The sequence below is a fragment of the Lithobates pipiens genome, unplaced genomic scaffold (assembly GCF_037356315.1).
Source record: "Lithobates pipiens isolate NorthernLeopardFrog02 unplaced genomic scaffold, aLitPip1_a1.2 Scaffold_22, whole genome shotgun sequence".
NCBI classification, from domain to species: domain Eukaryota; kingdom Metazoa; phylum Chordata; class Amphibia; order Anura; family Ranidae; genus Lithobates; species Lithobates pipiens.
Window position 1 is genome coordinate 115240974 of NW_027507784.1, and position 12415 is coordinate 115253388.

A 12415-nucleotide genomic window follows, 5' to 3' on the forward strand; every position below is an offset into this window, starting at 1 on the left:
ATTGTATGTCCATAGCCTGGCTACAGATTTCCTATGTCGAAGATCTTTGTTTTAAGAGCCTCATTTATACAGAATGCCATGTTTCATGCATTGCAACAAATGTTTATGTGAGCTTCTATTTGTTTTATTTTCGCATGATATAGTAACGTTAATCTTGATAAAAAGGTATCTGTCCAAGTTTGTATTCTATTTTTCACGCTTCAGGACTCCTTTTAAAGAAATGCAGGAATGCTTTAGTCGTAGGTCAGGAATTGTGTACACCAGCATTTTTCCACTGTTGGTATAGAAAAGAAAAAAAAAAAAATCCTGAGAGATGCTTCCACAAGTGCTAACCCCTGTCCTTATTGTCACCAGGGAAAGGGGAAGATCATTCTAGAATACGCCCACCCTCCTATACATACTACACTCAGCAAAACGAATAAACAATGGTGATTTAAATCTTCCCATCTTTGTAAAAACAAATTTAAGGTTCCATGTGACTGTATTAAGGCTATGGACATTCAAGTATTTATATATTCTCAACAAGTAGGAAACACATTTTTAAACAGGCCCTCTGTGATCTCTAGCTTGCAAGTACTGTGGAGAAATCATCCTCAAACACACATGCACTTCTTTTTACTTGATTTGGTGCTTAAAGCCTGAAAACCATAATTAATAAAATGAGTTATGTGCGTTATGGTATTGTTGTATGTTTTTTTTTTTAAAACCAAGCCCACATGAAACTGATCATTTTAGTTGGGGAGTACAAACTGATGTATACGAACAAACTGAAGTTTTTAATATTGCTGGGTTACCTCAGTAAAATGATAAATATTCCAAAAAAAATGCGCTCTAAAGGAAGTGAACTGCAGCCTCCCTGAAAAAACCCAAACAAAGTGGATCCAGTAAAAAAAACAAAGATCTACAAAGGAATGATGGCGCTGTTCTCTACACTATATACAAGTGCATACGGTAAGTGCACTCATAGACAAATTTCGTCAAAAAAACACCAATAAAGAATGTCTACGTGCATGTGCGCAACCAGATGTAAACAACTCTGCAAAAAAGTGCAACATGCATAAGAATGATAAAGTGCAAAAAATCTGAAATATAAAAGTGAATAGTGCAATACAAATTAATACATATATAATTATCCAAAAACAGCATCAATAAGAAAAATTGGTGTATCATATGATGTAACTAATTCAATCAATAAATGCAATAATTCATCACATATCAATTCTCTGCATTCAACCGAAAAATAGTATAAGAAATTTGGAGTAAAAAATATATAAAGAAATGTCCTAGAAAATCATAAAAAGTGAATGTCCAAAATACAAAGCAAAACATTTTATTTATTTATATATATATATATATATATATATATATATATATATATATATATATATATATATATAAATAATCTCTATCAAATAGAAATAAAAATAAAATTTTAAAGTTAATTAGTGTCCATAAAGTGCAAGAAATCACTTCCGTGCAAAGCAACACCACTAAACAGGTGACTCTTCTCTGAAAATATAGGTGACTTGTCAGTGCTCCCCTCCTTCATACAGTGATCCCCTTTTGTGAATGTACGCACCAAAGCGCTTCACCCCTGCTGGGTTAACAGGCGTATAGCCTCCTTATCCAGGTGTTGGTTGTAATCCTCCTGTTAGCGTACCCTGGACTCCCGGTAGTTACTGATTGTCAGTAGTATATCTTCTCATATATAGGAATGAATCAGCAGTGTACAATCCACATGTATCAAAGGATGGAGCTCATAGCGTAAATCCGTCAAAAAATTTATTTATTAAAATAAAAAAATGCTATGCCAACAAACAAGGAATATAGGGGCCGCAGCAGCACCCTGTAGCGGTAAAACACTTCCGCGATCCAGCTCCTATAGCGTGCGTTCCAGCAACACGCTGGTTGAAACCGGAAGACGGAGCTCACAGGAAGTGACGTATTGCGTACCAAGTAAAGTCCTGCCTTACATGTTTCGTCATACCGACATAATCACTTGTATATAGTGTAGAGAACAGCGTCATAATCCCTTTGTAGATCTTTGTTTTTTACCTCAGTAAAATCTCTACATGGAGCTATGTGGCAGATGTTTCTAAACCAGATGATAGTATCACAAGCTTTCTCCTTTCTGCAAAATTAACAAATGAAGAATCCCATTATGGAGAGTGTAAAACCATTGTCATGGCTTCAGTGCAGGAGAAAAGGAGGCTAAAGGGAAATACCTTGCCATCAGAATCCAAGAGATAAAAGATGGCAGAAGAATTGCCCCACAAAAAATTACTCCAAACATGTATTTAGTTTTGAATGGATGTGCTACTGACACACAAACTCCTTTTGTGAGATTCCTTTGATGCAAGTAGCCATTCTACAATTTAATCCATATACTAATTTGTAGTAGCTATGTTGTATTGAAGCAAGTCATTGCCCTGCCTCTGAATTATTTAGTAGTTGGGATATGCTCATTTCCTTCAGATGCTGGCCATATACTTGAGTTTATTCGAATAAATGTATATTCTAAAAGCTACATTAGTGATTTTGACTTCACGAATGTCGCTTGAAAGTACTTTTAACATATAAAATTTTAGAGTGAAATAGACTTCCCTTAAACACATTTTTGCTTTTTTTAATTGAGGAAAACATTTCCACCCTGCTCCTTCAAATTCTCTCATCACTGCAGCTGAAAATAAATGTTTATTTGACCCCACCAATGATTTTGAAGATCAAAAAAAAAATTATTAAAACAAAACTTTTGAAATGAAATTCTACTAGTGTATGGCTGATGGCTGTTGCACTGAGACAGAGGTTATTGGTGGAGGTGGTGCCCCATATTTCTGTTCAATTATATGGGTTTTTACAGTTGCATACTGGTGTTGGGGCCAAGTTCAAACTTCACCCAGCCCTCTGCTTTCTTATAGATAACACCAAGAGCTGTAAATCACGATAGGTAAACCTGCTATGTGAGAAAGGGGCTGTTCTTAACCTCCTGAAAAAGCTAGTACTTGGCTCCAGCTTCAATACATTGGGGGAAGCTTACTAAAACTAAAGCCTGGTACACACAAAAAAAAAAAACTGCCCACTCTGATCGAAGGTGCTGTACTATGCGACGTTAGTACAGGGCTCTCCATCGCTGAGCTGTTGTGTTCTGCCATTGGCGGAGAACGCTGATCGGGAGTGGCATACGCATGGGCCGAATGTCGGCCGTTTTTTTCTTTTATATTGAACTAACCGATGTCCCAAATTAAGAATCTGGTGCAGCTGTGCATGGTAGCCAGTCTGCTTCTTCTGCTTGTCCAGTTAAGCTTTGACAATAAAATCTGAAAGCTGACTGTTGTCTATGCAGAGCTGCACAGTATTTTGCGCGCTCCATTTTTTGTAAATGTCAATTTGGTAAAGCTTCACTTTGTAAAGAATACCTTTATCGGGTGCAAGGAAAAAAAGAAAAACATTTTTTGCTTGCACATGGTTGGATGATGAGAATCGGCAGAGCTTTACGACATTTACTAAGCTCTGGGGAAAATTATAACAACTGCACTTGCAAAGTGCACAATCTATTTCCCTTTAGTAAATTAACCTAATTTTATTCCTGCCAAGAAAGTCCTTATTCAATCCCTTCCTGCTATAGGGTGACAACCCTTTTCCCCTGTCTGTTGCTCTCCAGCATTGTTACCATCTCAAGGGATTCCAATGGAAACTATAAACAGCTTATGCACAATGCACAGACATTATCCACCTTTTCAAGTGCATGTAAGAAGCAGCTGCAAAGACTTTGAAGGGGATCAGCAGCACTATGATGTAAAAAAAAAAAAGTATTTTCTAAAAGGAAAGTTTTTGACAATGGTTTGATATACAGTGGCTTGGCAAACTAAACATCATTCACTTAAGGTTTCTCCCTGCTTTTAAAAGCAGCAGCCTCTACGACAAAATCCCCTCCTGTGTAAACGTGTTTTGGGAAAACCTTTGTAAGGCTGGATTCACACCTATGCTGTTTTAGTGCTTTTTTTGGATTTGCACTACAGTCCATTTAACATGGTTTTCTATGGAAAATGTTCTGTAGTGCAAATCTGCAAAAAGCACTAAAACTGCATAGGTGTGAATCCAGCCTTAAAGACAGAATAAAGACTACAGAATAAATAAATGATATAGCAAATAAATAATTTTAAGAGGGCAAGTACAAATGTTAACTTGTCAGCTGTCTTGTAAAGGTGGAACAATTCTTTTGAAGACCAAGCGCAATACTGGTTTGTGGTCTGTACTTTGACATGATCTTTGAATGGAAAATACATTTAACTACCAGATACATTGTGGATGGATATGTTTATCTTTGCATATGGAGAACTTTAAAATCTATGTTTTGAACTAAAAGGAATATTTTGAAAGATGATTCTTGTTAAAATGAGTGGTGTGATTAAGTTAAACTGTAATATAAGAAGGCATGAAGACTTTACCATCACTGTGTATTGTATTTATTTTATTAAATACATTGTACAAGAAGTTGTTTAGGCTGCTTCCACATAATTATTTTGTCTTAATCTCTGTTCTTTCATATTTTATTACATTTGTTTGATAACTTCCCCAAAAAAAAAAAAAAATCAATGGTGTGCAATTTCGTGCACACATGAATGTCTATATATACAGTATATATAATAAAGTTTTCTTCCCAGTTTGTAGTCCACAGGGATGAGCAAATGTGTCTGGGGTGGTTCAGGTTGTGGGTGCTTTGTTGAACCCTTCATAAAATCTGAATATTGTAAACCTAAATCCAAAATCTAAAAGTAAACTATACTCTTAAAAAGTAAAACTATATAGTCCTCAACTTCATATCAACTAGCCAGTAATAGAACCCTTTCATAGTATAGTTTGTGATCAGCAGCTGGTGATGGTGGCAGGCCTGCTAAGATAGCAGGAGCTAGCAATCAATTAAAGGTAGGAGAATCTGGTAATGGTGGTTGTCCAGCAGACATGGCAGGAGCTGGTAATGGTGGTAGAAGCCAATAGCGGTGACAGTCCAGCAGAGGTGGCAGACAATTGTAATGGTAGCAAACCAGAAGAGGTGGCAAGACCTGGCTATGGTGACAGTATAGCAGAGGTGTTAGGAGCCAGTAATAGTGGCAGGCGCTGGCAAAGATGGCAGGTCTTGGTATCAGGCCAATAGAGGTGGAAGTAGGTAATATTGGTAGTTCATCTGAGCTAGTAGGAACTGGTAATGGCTGATCAGCAGAGGTGGAAGGAGCTGCTAAAGGTGGCAGTCCAGCAGAAGTAGTAGGACATCCTAATAGTGGCAGGCCTGCAGAGTTGGCAGGAGATGGTGACAGGCCAACAAGTGGCAAGAGTTAGTAATAGTGGTAGTCCATGAGGGGGGTCAGGAGCTGGTAATGGTGGGTGGCCAGAAATGGTGACAGGAGCTGGTAATGGTGGTAGGCCCCCATAAGTTGCAGGACATCCTAATGGTGGCAGAGACTGGTAATGGTTGCATTAAGAATGGTAATGGTTGCAGGCCAGCAGATGTTACAAGAGCACCTAATGGTAGCAGGTCAGAAGAGGTGACAAGAGCTGGTAATGGTGGCGGTCCAGCAAAGGTAGCTGGAGCTGGTAATAGTGGCAGGTCAGCAGAGGTATGAGGAACTTGTAGTGTCAGGCCAGCAGAGCAGGCAAAAGCTTATAATGGTAGGAATGTATTTTTATTTGTGGAGGGGGAAGATTGCAAGAAACATTTAGCAGGTGCCATCAGCTGCATTGTTTTTGTGATCCTTGTCGTTGCAGGACATTTCATTTTTTATAGACGTGAGCTGATCCATGGTGTCTGGGGACAGCTGTATTTGTTTCTGTAACAAGTGCCTGCTGCGCTGAAGGCCCTCTCAGACAGCACACTGATTAGAGGGCAAACGGAGAGCTCTAGTGTGTACTGTGCAAGTTCTGATCAGTGGTCCAGCCTGGAAAGCCATTAGTGCATGGACTCCACACCTCGAAGAGTGTGTGCAACAGCCCTAGAACCCAAGTAGTCTGCAAGCATATGGTTTAGGCGTTGCCTGTAACTGCTGTCAGGCAAAACAACGTAAATGCATCTGGGGCAGAGTGGGGATGGGTTTCTGGACAAAAACATGGCTCCCGTGTTCCTGAAACTGTGGTGCAGTACAGGCCCTCAATTCATGGAAGGGGCTTGTGTCTAAAGCAGATATCGGATCCCTGCCCTTCACACCAACTCGTGACAGAGGACTTGCCAATCTCGCACTATGCTGTCGCTTGCCTAACAATGCAGCACCCTGCACAAAGATTTTCCAGCTTGTAAGACCCACTCTAGGTGCCAGCAGCCTGAGAGTGATTGTCTCTGGGTTATGTTAATTAAGAAATTAACCCTTTAAGCTACCACCACCAACTTTTGACAGAGGAGGAAACTCAGTCTTAACAATACCAAGTATAATTTTGGAATAAATGTCTAACACACACTGTCACCAGAGATGGGTATGTTCAGAAATTTGTACTATACAGTAGCGCTATTAAAGAGACGAGATATATATATATCAATTTTTTTTGTTTGAATAGAGATCATGTAAACACTGTTCAAAATGGGGTTTAATAATGAAAAGGTCAAAAATGGTACAAATAAAAGATTTACAGAAAAAAGGGTGTTATAAGGAGACAATAAAACAGAGAAATAAAGAGTTGAAAAGGAACAATACTTGCAATGTCCCGGTTTCAGCAGAGTTCAGTCAATGAGCAAGGTGTTCATGGCTCTCATAACTTGACAGATGTTTCTTGGTTGATGGTATATGGGAACTGTCAACCTGTCCTGGCATTTCCCTTTTCTCTGGGATCAAGGGAGTTTTGATAGAGGCCATCTGACCAATTAAGCACCTGAGCAGTGCCCATCGTATTTGACTGTATCATGGCCCTCCCTTACACACAGTTTTATACAAATTATTATTATTATAATACAGGTTTTATATAGACCCAACAGTTTGCACAGTGCTTTACAACATGAGGGCAGACCTTACAGTTACATTATGATTTGGTACAAGAGGAATCAGAGGGCCCTGCTCGTTGGAGCTTACAATCTAAAAATATATATCTATCTATATACACACCAATATTAATATATTACAATATGTGCTGGTTGCATTCTAGAAATCGGTAGATTATTGCTCAGCATTACATTTTACATCCAGTGATGCCAAAAACAGAGTATATCAGATGGGCCTGTCATCCAGGAGGTAGGAGACTGCTATCTGCCCTTCTGTATGCTCTAGCGTAGTCACGTATGACCTCGATTTCCTCGGTATGATGGTCCTCATTCAAATATATATGTATCCTCCCTGGCAGTATTCCCGAGTCTGGCTCGGGTGAGATTTAATTACCATAAGCGATATTCCCGAGCCAGACTCGGGATCGCATCACTGGATCCATGTAAGTTAACTTGTCCCCTGAATCCAGCGATGTCTCCCCGCTGTGATCAGCAAGCTGCCATGTCTCGCTCGATCTGTGACAGTGCCGAACTCTGTTCCCTGCGAGCATTGCAACGCACGGGGACGGAGTTCGGCACCAAATTCAAAAAGTTAAAAACACAATATAGATACAGTACTGTAATCTGTAAGATTACAGTATATTGTATCAAATAATTACACATCCTCTTTGTCCCTAGTGGTATCTCCAGTGTCCTGCATGCAGTTTTATTTTATAAATACTGTTCTTTATGCCAGGAAACTGGAGATTGTCCATAGCAACCAAAAAAATTTCCGTTTCCATCAAAAGTGGTTATAGACCAGCTAGAAAACGATAAATTAGAATCACATGCAGAATTGAGCGATAGTAATTTGTGGGGAAATTCGTCATCAATCACTAAAATTACATTATGATTACCGTATTTATCGGCATATAACACACACCCCAAGTTTAGGAGGGAATTTTGTGGAAAAAAATTTTGGGGGGGAAATTTAAGGAAAAGAAACTTACATTTAAATGCCCATCAATGCAGCCTTATCAGTGTCCATCTGAAGGCTTGTCAGTGTAATTTGCAGCCTTGTCATGCAGCCTGTCTGTCATGCAGTTTGTCCGTCATTGTAGCCTTGAGCATCAGTGATGTCAGCTTATGTTTTTAAAAATAACGCCGCCGAGATGTCCTGTGTATCTCGGCGGCGCCCGGAAGTTGAAGGCTCTCGGACCTTTTTGGCTGCTTTTGGCCGCTCTCAGACCTTCTCCGCGGCTTTCGGCCACCGAGAAGGGCCGAAGGCGCCTGAAAGCCGCCCAGAGCCCAAAAAACATGCGGAAATCGTGGAGGATCGGCGTATAACACACACCTGCGATTTTCCCCTGCTTTTAAGGGGAAAAAAGTGCGTGTTATACGCCGATTAAATACGGTACATTATTGAATAATTTTTTATATTATTATTTGTTATATATATTTGTAGTCAGAGTCTTCACTCGGAAATACGATGACCCTATCTACCAAGGCCTGAGGTGTGCCTTGGCCTGGCTGGTCAGTATGCCTAAAAGAGGGCAAAAGAGACACAAAGTAGGTGGGCTGTGAAAGCTACAAAGAAGGGCCAGCAACAACCATTAGTCTAGAAAATGTGAATGCCCGAATGACTACCGCAAAGGGGGTTACGTATGTAGCTGCTAACATGGAGGATCTCCAGCGCCCCATGAACCTGATGTAAAGAAGGGACCCCCCGTGCGGGACCTACAAAAATTGCCCCGGAACCAGAAGAATATACAGAAACAGCGGTTAAGATACAAGCCTAGTTTGACAAGTAACCTAGACATGAACAACGAACTGTTTGGAGTGAGAGCATGGAGAAAGAGCAGACCCAAGAAATGTTGCAGAGAAGAACAACTTACTTTAACCCCATACCATGACTGTGGTACAGAAATATAACCACAAACCCCTGGCTTACCCATCTATTCAAACAAAGGGGAAGTTGTAAGCGTGGTAAGAGAGAACTGTCTAGAGCACTAACTGGGAACTGTGCCGAGGGAAGGACATAGGAAATCTGAAACACCACGAAAACCTGGCTGGTAACTGGTAGCCGTGCCAAAGAGAACATCCCTGACTTCCCTCCCTTGACGGTAAGAGAGGGTGAGCTGCAAAAAAAATGGACAGACTGACAGGAGTTTGTAGGTCCTGAAAAGCTGGTCACCTGATAGATACTTCATGGAATTGGTAGATGAGGCCAAAATTGCCGATGCAATAAAGCCAGAGACATGAACCTATGAAACCTTCCCGCCCTTGTAAGAAGCCCTCGGAATAATTGGATAATACCCATTGGCCAGATCGACTACCTGAGACCAAGCTTGCCCCCAGTTCTACATGCCACTGTAAAGAAATTCCAACACCTGCAGGCATACTGAGAAGAGCAGGAGCCACAACTAACACCTCTGCACAAGCCGAGCAGGCTAAGATCCCCTTCATCTTGTTTAACAATGTCGTATAAACGTGAGAGCGCATCAAGTACCGCATGAATCTGGGTTGAAGAATCATACAAAGAAACGTGCTGTGCCGGCCGATGGAAGCGGTTGGGATGAAGTTGGGTTAACCACCTAAAAGTACTGCCCCTCCCCCAGCTGAGGCCAGGAAAGGGGTACACCAGTGATAAAACTATGCTATGAGTTGGAATGGTCCCACCCCTTGATGATAGGGTGCTAGCATGCACCGGAAACCCCTATGCGGTGGTGGAGGAATGAATGTGAAAAGGCAGCTTCGGAAATGCACGACATGCCCTGAGGAAACACAGACTAGAGAAATGAGAACAGACAACCAACACACGAAACAACAACACCCCTACGTACTTGACAAGTATGAGGATGTGGGTGCAGAAATGACAAGGCCAACAGCGCGTGAGTGTTAACCTAATGATTACACAACCCTAGTGTATGTAACGAGCGAGCCCGAGCAACCTGCCGCGCCAAGACGGGTAATTAAAAACGAACACTCAGGGCTGAGATACCTACAGACCGTGGTGGGTAGTAGTAATGGTGAACGTGTACGTATGACGTATGGTATACGGGCGAGAAGATTGTGGGACGACAATCAATTAAAAAACGAAACCTCAGCCCGTATGGGTCCGTAAACGTGACAGACCCTGGATGTGAGCCCTAGCTTAACAGAAAAGATAAGACAGAAATGCTACGAACAACAGAGACAGGTAGCAAAACAAACACTCAGGGCTAGTGTACCCACAGACCGTGGGGGGTAGACATGCAGGTGTAATGAAAAGAGCATGCATCGTATGACGTATGATATACAGGTGAGAAGATTGTGGGACGACCACCAATTGAAACGAAAACTCAGCCCGTATGGGTCCAAAACATGACAGACCTTGGATTGAGCCCTAGCTAGCAGAAATGCTATGAACGAAATGCTAAGCCAGAAAAAACAGACACGTACAAACAAACCCTCAGAGCTAGTGTACCCACAGACCGTGGTGGGTAGATGTACAAGTGTAATGAAATGAATGTGCATTGTATAACGTATGTATGCGGGGGAGGGGATTGTGGGAGGACAATCAATTGGAACGAAACCTCAGCCCGTATGGATCCATAGACATGAAAGATCCTAGATGTGAGCCCTAGCTAACAGAAATGCTACGACAGGGAAATGCTACCAAAGAAAAGCCACGAAATGGAAATTATGACAGGAAAACTTTGACCGTCTACGAACAAAACAACTTTATTATTTATTTTTTATTTTTTTTACGACCGAAAAATGCTTATGACAGGAAGAAGCTAAGACAGAGAAAATGCCTATGACAGAGAAAATGCGCGCGACAGTGAAATTGCTGCGACCGGAAAAACGCTATGAATGAAATGCTGCAACAGGAAAATACTATGAATGAAAGCTGCGACAGGAAAATTCTACGAATGAAAGCTGTGACAGGAAAATTCTACGAATGAAAGCTGCGACAGGAAACTTCTACGAATGAAAGCCGCAACAGATAAAATGCAAAGACTGAAATGCTGCAACAGGAAAATGCTACGAATGAAATGCTGACGACAGGAACATGCTGACGACAGGAAAATGCTAACGACAGGAAATGCTACGAATGAAATGCTGCAACAGGCAAATGCTGACGATAGGAAAAGCTACAAATGAAATGCTGCGACAGGACAATGCTGCGAATGAACCGCTACAACAGGAAAACGCTACGAATGGAACGCTGTCACGGGAAAATGTTGTGACAGGAATTTGCTACAACAGGAAACTCCACAAAATGCTGTCACTGGAAAACGCTACGACAGAACCGTAGACTTCGCTAGCCAAGAACTGCTTTGAGTGATCCGCTATGGCGGAAAACGCCATGATCGTACCACTGTGACTGACCCGCTGTGAATGGAACCTTCTGTAACAGCACTGGTTTATGACTGGCCATGCAGTAACAGGAACACTGACTGAACGCCCTTTGACAGCGCCTGCTGCCAGCACCTGAACAACAGTACCCGTCAGGAACGTTAAGACTGGACACGTTATGACCAAGATGCTGAAGATTGACTGACCCCCCCCCCCTCCTGCACTAGACTGAACCCGTTAGACTGCAACATCATGACTGAACATGTGTGAGTGCACTCGCTATGACAGTGACACATTATGCCAGCTATGCCTGAACACCTGAAAGCACATGCTGATTATGAAGGAGCAGCGCCATCTGTGTCACCCAGAATCCCCGGAATACCAGGGATCAAGCTGGCGGTGGGCGTCTGTGCTGTGACCTCAGCAGGATCAGCCCGCTCTCACCTTCTGCCAACACAACATGTTCCAGGCACTGGGGGAATGGTGGGCAAGTATGTAAAAGGAACCCCCCCAAGATAGATCCAGGGGACAGTGGCTTCTGACTAATCTTAGAAGGGAAGGGCCCCGGGTCCATTTGCTGCTCTATCATTACCTCCTGACTAGGGCGAAAGGACGCCCGACCCTCCCCCCAGCGTGGGCACTGGGAAAAGCAGGCGGCGCTAGATAGAACATGGGTAGGCGGTCCTCCATGGTACCAGGAGAAGCGAGCGGACATACCCCCCTCCTCAAGAGCATCGGGAGGATCGGCGGATGTCCCCCTTATGAAGCCGAAACAGCCCCTGGGAGACACCGGGAGAAGCGGGTGGAAAGTCAAGGATTCGTGCACGCCATCAGAACAAACAAGCGAGTGCTCACTGAACGACATACAGCAATGACAGGCTTACTGATATAGATGTTGCTGGAACCACACAGCCCCCCAAGCACACAGCATGGAGTGAAAGGGATGACAGGAGATGAGAAGGAGTAACTCATCTTCACTGCCTGTTTAACCCCTGAAGACCCAACACTGAAGTGTGTACACTACACATGGCGTCAGGGCACTAGCAGCGTAAATATTGTTGCGCCATGCGGGCACCCCCCATCCGCTGCATCTGCAGCACAAAAAGGGGGAGATTGGCCACACAGTAACCGTCC